Source organism: Triticum aestivum, chromosome 7D (assembly GCF_018294505.1).
Source record: "Triticum aestivum cultivar Chinese Spring chromosome 7D, IWGSC CS RefSeq v2.1, whole genome shotgun sequence".
Taxonomy (NCBI): Eukaryota; Viridiplantae; Streptophyta; class Magnoliopsida; order Poales; family Poaceae; genus Triticum; species Triticum aestivum.
In genome coordinates, this window is record NC_057814.1 from 321,670,814 (window position 1) to 321,676,198 (window position 5,385).

Below are 5,385 nucleotides of genomic sequence, written 5' to 3' on the forward strand. Positions count from 1 at the left end.
TAATATTGTAGTTCCACCCTCAGTTTGTCTAGTAGGCCTCTCCCACCATCTTCGAGAAGCAACTCCATCACCCATCCAGCACTCTACCCCTCTCCCTCCCTCTCTCTCTCCTCTCTCTCTGTCCCATCCTATTTTCCGTCCTTCAGTTATGTATGGATGTCGACCGATCTCCCTCAAGACATAGCTGGGTCTCTCCTTCTCAACACATATACGAGTCGTTCTACCTCTATAGTTAGGCCTCTGCCTACCCCTCCCCCACCCCCTCGCACACACACACACACCGATACATCGAGCGCTCTAGTCATCTCTCCCTGCCACACACAAACTTGACCTGTGCCCTCTGACGTTCCGGTAGGTCAGTCGCCCTATATCTTTGACTTGCACACACACACAATTTCGATGGCTCTCTTCATCGATCTCGCACCCACCCACTTGATCCTCTCTTCGACTCTATCGATATCTATGACCCCTACCTCTCTTCTCGTGGATCGCCCGACCCTCTATATATGATATGGATAGGCCTCCATTTCACACACATTGCATGCAAAATTTTGTTTGAGATGTCATCGACACATATTCCCACAAATACATTCACGAAATCAACCCCCCCCCAAAAAAAACAAAAAAAACTCACGGACGCACAAGCCATTTGTCTAGGTTTGTATCTCTCTCACACACACCCACATAGGTGGGGGACGTGCACGAAGAGAAGAGGTGCACGCACGGCGTACGTACTCCCGTCTCTTTCCCAACCACACCCGCGCGGGTACACGGTGGTGCTCATTTCTGTACGAAAAGGCAGCCCACGAGGTAATTTGACACGTGTACTGGTTGTCCACTTGATGCAGGGAGGATCGTCTACCACCGGTGAACAAACAAATTGTGACTTGACGCGTTATGTTAAAAAAGAGGAAACCATGTGGGGCCTACCTTAGAGGCAAGGCTCTATACACTGGAGTACTTTTGATGTGTCCCATCAACTCGTAGAACGAGGAGAAGCTTGCTTATTTAGTACGCCGTCTCCCCCGCCCACGGGCGCGGTGGCTCGCAGGATGAGGTGAAGCTTGCTTACTAGTAGTAGTACTATACGCCTTACGCCCGCTCCCTCGCCCACGCGTGCAGTGGCTCGCAGGACGAGGAGAAAATTTTACTACTCCCTACGTTTACTCCTCGTCCCTACTACCTTGGTTAGAGAGATTATCATATTGTTTGGAATATATATGTCCTTTAGTAGATTTCAGTATGAACTACTAGTACATACTCCAAACACTGATGTATATAGACGTATTTTAGAGTGTAGATTCACTCATTTTGCTCCGTATGTAGTCCATATTGAGGCCCTGTTTGGTTCATAAGTCCTAGGACTTTTTCTAGTCCCAACTAAAAAGTCCCTACTCCTTAAAAAGTCCCTCCCTGTTTGTTTTCAGGGACTAAAAAGTCCCTAGTCCCTCCCTAGAGGTTATTGAATGACCATGTTACCCCCAGTATACAGAAAAATAACAACCAAACAACACCATGGGGCGGCGGGGCAATGGGTGCAGGGAGGGGCATTGCTGGAAAAGTCCCAAAAAAGACTCTCCTTGAGAGTCTTCTTCATTAAGTCCCAAAAAGCAAGTTTTAGTCCCTAGTAGTCCCTCCTGTTTGGTTAAAAAGTCTCTAAGAGGGACTTTTTCTAGTCCCTACACTAAAAAGTCCCTGGAAACAAACACCCCCTGCATAAAGTTGAGACACTTATTTTGGAATGGAGGGAGTACATATTTGCTATGATCTGTCAATCATTGAGATGCAATAGCATGCATGTTAGTCTCCTTTGTATTTGATGAAATGTTGCAACGGGCAACCTTGGACGCAAGATACATGTAACAGAAGCTGGAAGCTTCATAGCATTGTACTATCTCGCTGATAAATTATAGTATGTACTATACTAGTACTTCCTCCATTCCTAAATATAAGTCTTTGTAGAGATTTCACCATGAACCACATACGGATGTATATAGATGCATTTTAAGTGTAGATTCATTCATTTTGTTCCGTATGTAGTCCACCTAGTGGAATCTCTACAAAGACTTATATTTAGGAACGGAGGGAGTACTATGTAAAGAGTTAGGTGTCGCACGGTGTCCAGAAAATATGGTGATAGTGTGAGGTGGGCCATGTAATCACCGAGCCTGCGTGTTTTCACTGCTCTTGCACTCCTCTGCCGTAAGAATGGAGAAAATTGTAAACTAGTAGTACCTCCTTTCACCGAAAGCGTGGGACATCCAGCAGTCCTACCACCTCAGTAATAATGACCAATGAGCCATCAAATCACATAGACCCAGCAGTAAGTTGGACGGACGAAGCAACCATCACTCTTGAATCCGCTTCTCCCTTCAACGCAGACGCCAGTGAGAGGTCGCGTCCGCTCTGCCCGGGCATGAATGCGGCACCGATTCTTTGGAGCGGCGCTGACCGTTTTGGGCGGGAAGCGCGCACGGGCGATGGATGGGCTTTGGGTGGGCCAGGCTGGTCAGGAGCGGGTGTGGCAGTTGTCCGCCTGTCCCTACCGGACGCCCGGAAACGAGAGGATGCACCGACTCTCGCGGCTAAAATCATACACTACACACCATCTCTCTGTAGGAGTAGGTCGATATGTCGCTCTCTCTAACACACACATGCTGTTAAACACACACACACACACACGCACACGCACACACAGGTTCATAGAATAGGAAAGTCGTGCGAGTGCGAAGCCAAAAGAAGTGAGATACAAATGGAGTACGTACAAGAAGAGAAGAAGTGACGAATATTCCATCAAACCTGGATTGAGGAGTAGTACTCCCTCCGTCTAGGTGTTAAGTCATCTTACGGAAATCAGATATTCCCAAAATGTTTAGGCGTCGTCCATTAACTTCGCATCTCAATCCCCTCCTGGCCTCGTTGCTAGCAAGCGTTGTTACTTAGGGAGCATTTGGATCCTTAGCAAGAACAGCTTATAGCATAGCCGGGCAAGGTTAGGCGTTTAGAACTGTTAAAATATGTTAGCTTTTGTGGGCCAGCTAGCTTGGGTGGGCTAGAAAAACCTTGCTAGCTCAGGAGAGCCAGATCGGCTCGCTTCCGACGACAAACTTCGCGTAGTAGTAACATAGACTAGTAACATATGCATGTTACTAGTCCAAGTTACTCACCACTATGACCAGCCTAAGCAATGTAACCAAACGCTCCTTACTCTGCCTTGTTATCTCCCCCGGAAACCCAATGCATGGAGCGCAACTATGCGTTGATCAGTCAAGAAATCAAAGTCGGCTTGCATGCGAGTTAATACGTGGCCCTGCATGGTATAGCTAAAACGACATCTCTTAGTGTGTTTGGATTAATTGTTGCGTTTAGAGGCAGAAATCAGGGCTTTGATTAGAGGAATGACCGGTCAAGTTTCTCCTTCTCCTCCAATCTGCTTGCACCTTGGTCCCGCTGTACCTTCTAATGTGACTTATTACACCTAGACGGAGGGAGTCCTACGAGATACAGTGGCACACTGACTTAGGTCGAATACAAGTGCCCAAAATTTTGTGCATGTTATAATAAGGATTCACTTAAAATAGTACGTGAGCGAACAGAGGGATCAATTGGACAGTGTTCCCGAGCAGTAGCGAGATGTGTGAGGTAAGATACACCGCTGGCGCATTTTTTCTTATTAATTTGTTTGTTTCACCCTCTGACTGGTGGGACCCAACGTACTACGTGGAGAGAGGTAAGGTGACTAAGGTTGCATTATTTCTGCACCACTGTGGGTAGTCTTACCACCAAAGCCACATGACACGATTATGATTTAAATCCCAATGACTCCCACACAAAAAAACACGGCATGCTTGTCACACGAATGCAGGAATGTATAAAAGGTTATTTTCCTCTTGTTGAACATAACGGGAGGGTTGTGTAGCTGGTTAGCCTGTTCGCTCATCCATCTTGAGGTCTCCGGTTCGATAACTACACTTGAGCATAATTCATGCCAGGAGGATTCTTTGACTGGTCAAAATGGATGGATACAGAGCTATACGATCTCGTAGTGACCGTATGATGACCAAGACTCCGTTCTCCGGAACAATGGAGCGAGCAACCAACTTATTGGAAATCATACATACCGATGTGTGCGGTCCAATGAGTGTTGAGGCTCGCGGAGGATATCGTTATGTTCTCACTCTCGCTGATGATTTAAGTAGATATGGGTATGTCTACCTAATGAAACACAAGTCTGAAACCTTTGAAAAGTTCAAGGAATTTTAGAGTGAGGTTGAGAATCAACGTGACAGGAAAATAAAATTCTTACGATCAGATCGTGGTGGAGAATATTTAAGTCACGAGTTTGGTGCACACTTAAGGAAATGTGGAATAGTTTCACAACTCACGCCGCCTGGAACACCTCAGAGAAATGGTGTGTCCGAACGTCGTAATCGCACTCTATTGGATATGGTGCGATCTATGATGTCTCTTACCGATTTACCGCTCTCATTTTGGGGTTATGCTTTAGAGACTGCCGCATTCACTTTAAATAGGGCTCCGTCGAAATCCGTCGAGACGACACCGTATGAATTATGGTTTGGGAAGAAACCTAAGCTGTCGTTTCTAAAAGTTTGGGGATGCGATGCTTATGTCAAGAAACTTCAACCTGAAAAGCTCGAACCCAAGTCGGAAAAATGCGTCTTCATAGGATACCCTAAGGAAACTATTGGGTATACCTTCTACCTCAGATCCGAAGGCAAGATCTTCGTTGCCAAGAACGGGTCCTTTCTAGAGAAGGAGTTTCTCTCGAAAGAATTGAGTGGGAGGAAAGTGGAACTTGATGAGGTGATAGTCACCCCTTCCGAACCGGAAAGTAGCGCAGCGCGGGAAAATGTTCCTGTGGTGCCTACACCGACTGGGGAGGAAGTTAATGATGATGATCATGAAGCTTCGAGTCAAGTTACTGAACTTCGTAGGTCCACAAGGACACGTTCCGTACCAGAGTGGTACGGCAACCCTGTCCTGGAAGTCATGTTGTTAGACAACGGTGAACCTTCGAACTATGAAGAAGCGATGGCGGGCCCGGATTCCGACAAATGGCTAGAAGCCATGAAATCCGAGATAGGATCCATGTATGAAAACGAAGTATGGACTTTGACTGACTTGCCCGATGAGCGGCGAGCCATAGAAAACAAATGGATCTTTAAGAAGAAGACGAACGCGGATGGTAATGTGACCATCTACAAAGCTCAACTTGTCGCTAAGGGTTATCGACAGGTTCAAGGGGTTGACTACGATGAGACTTTCTCACCCGTAGCGAAGCTGAAGTCCGTCTGAATCATGTTAGCAATTGCCGCATACTATGATTATGAGATACGGCAGATGGACGTCAAAACGGCGTTCCTT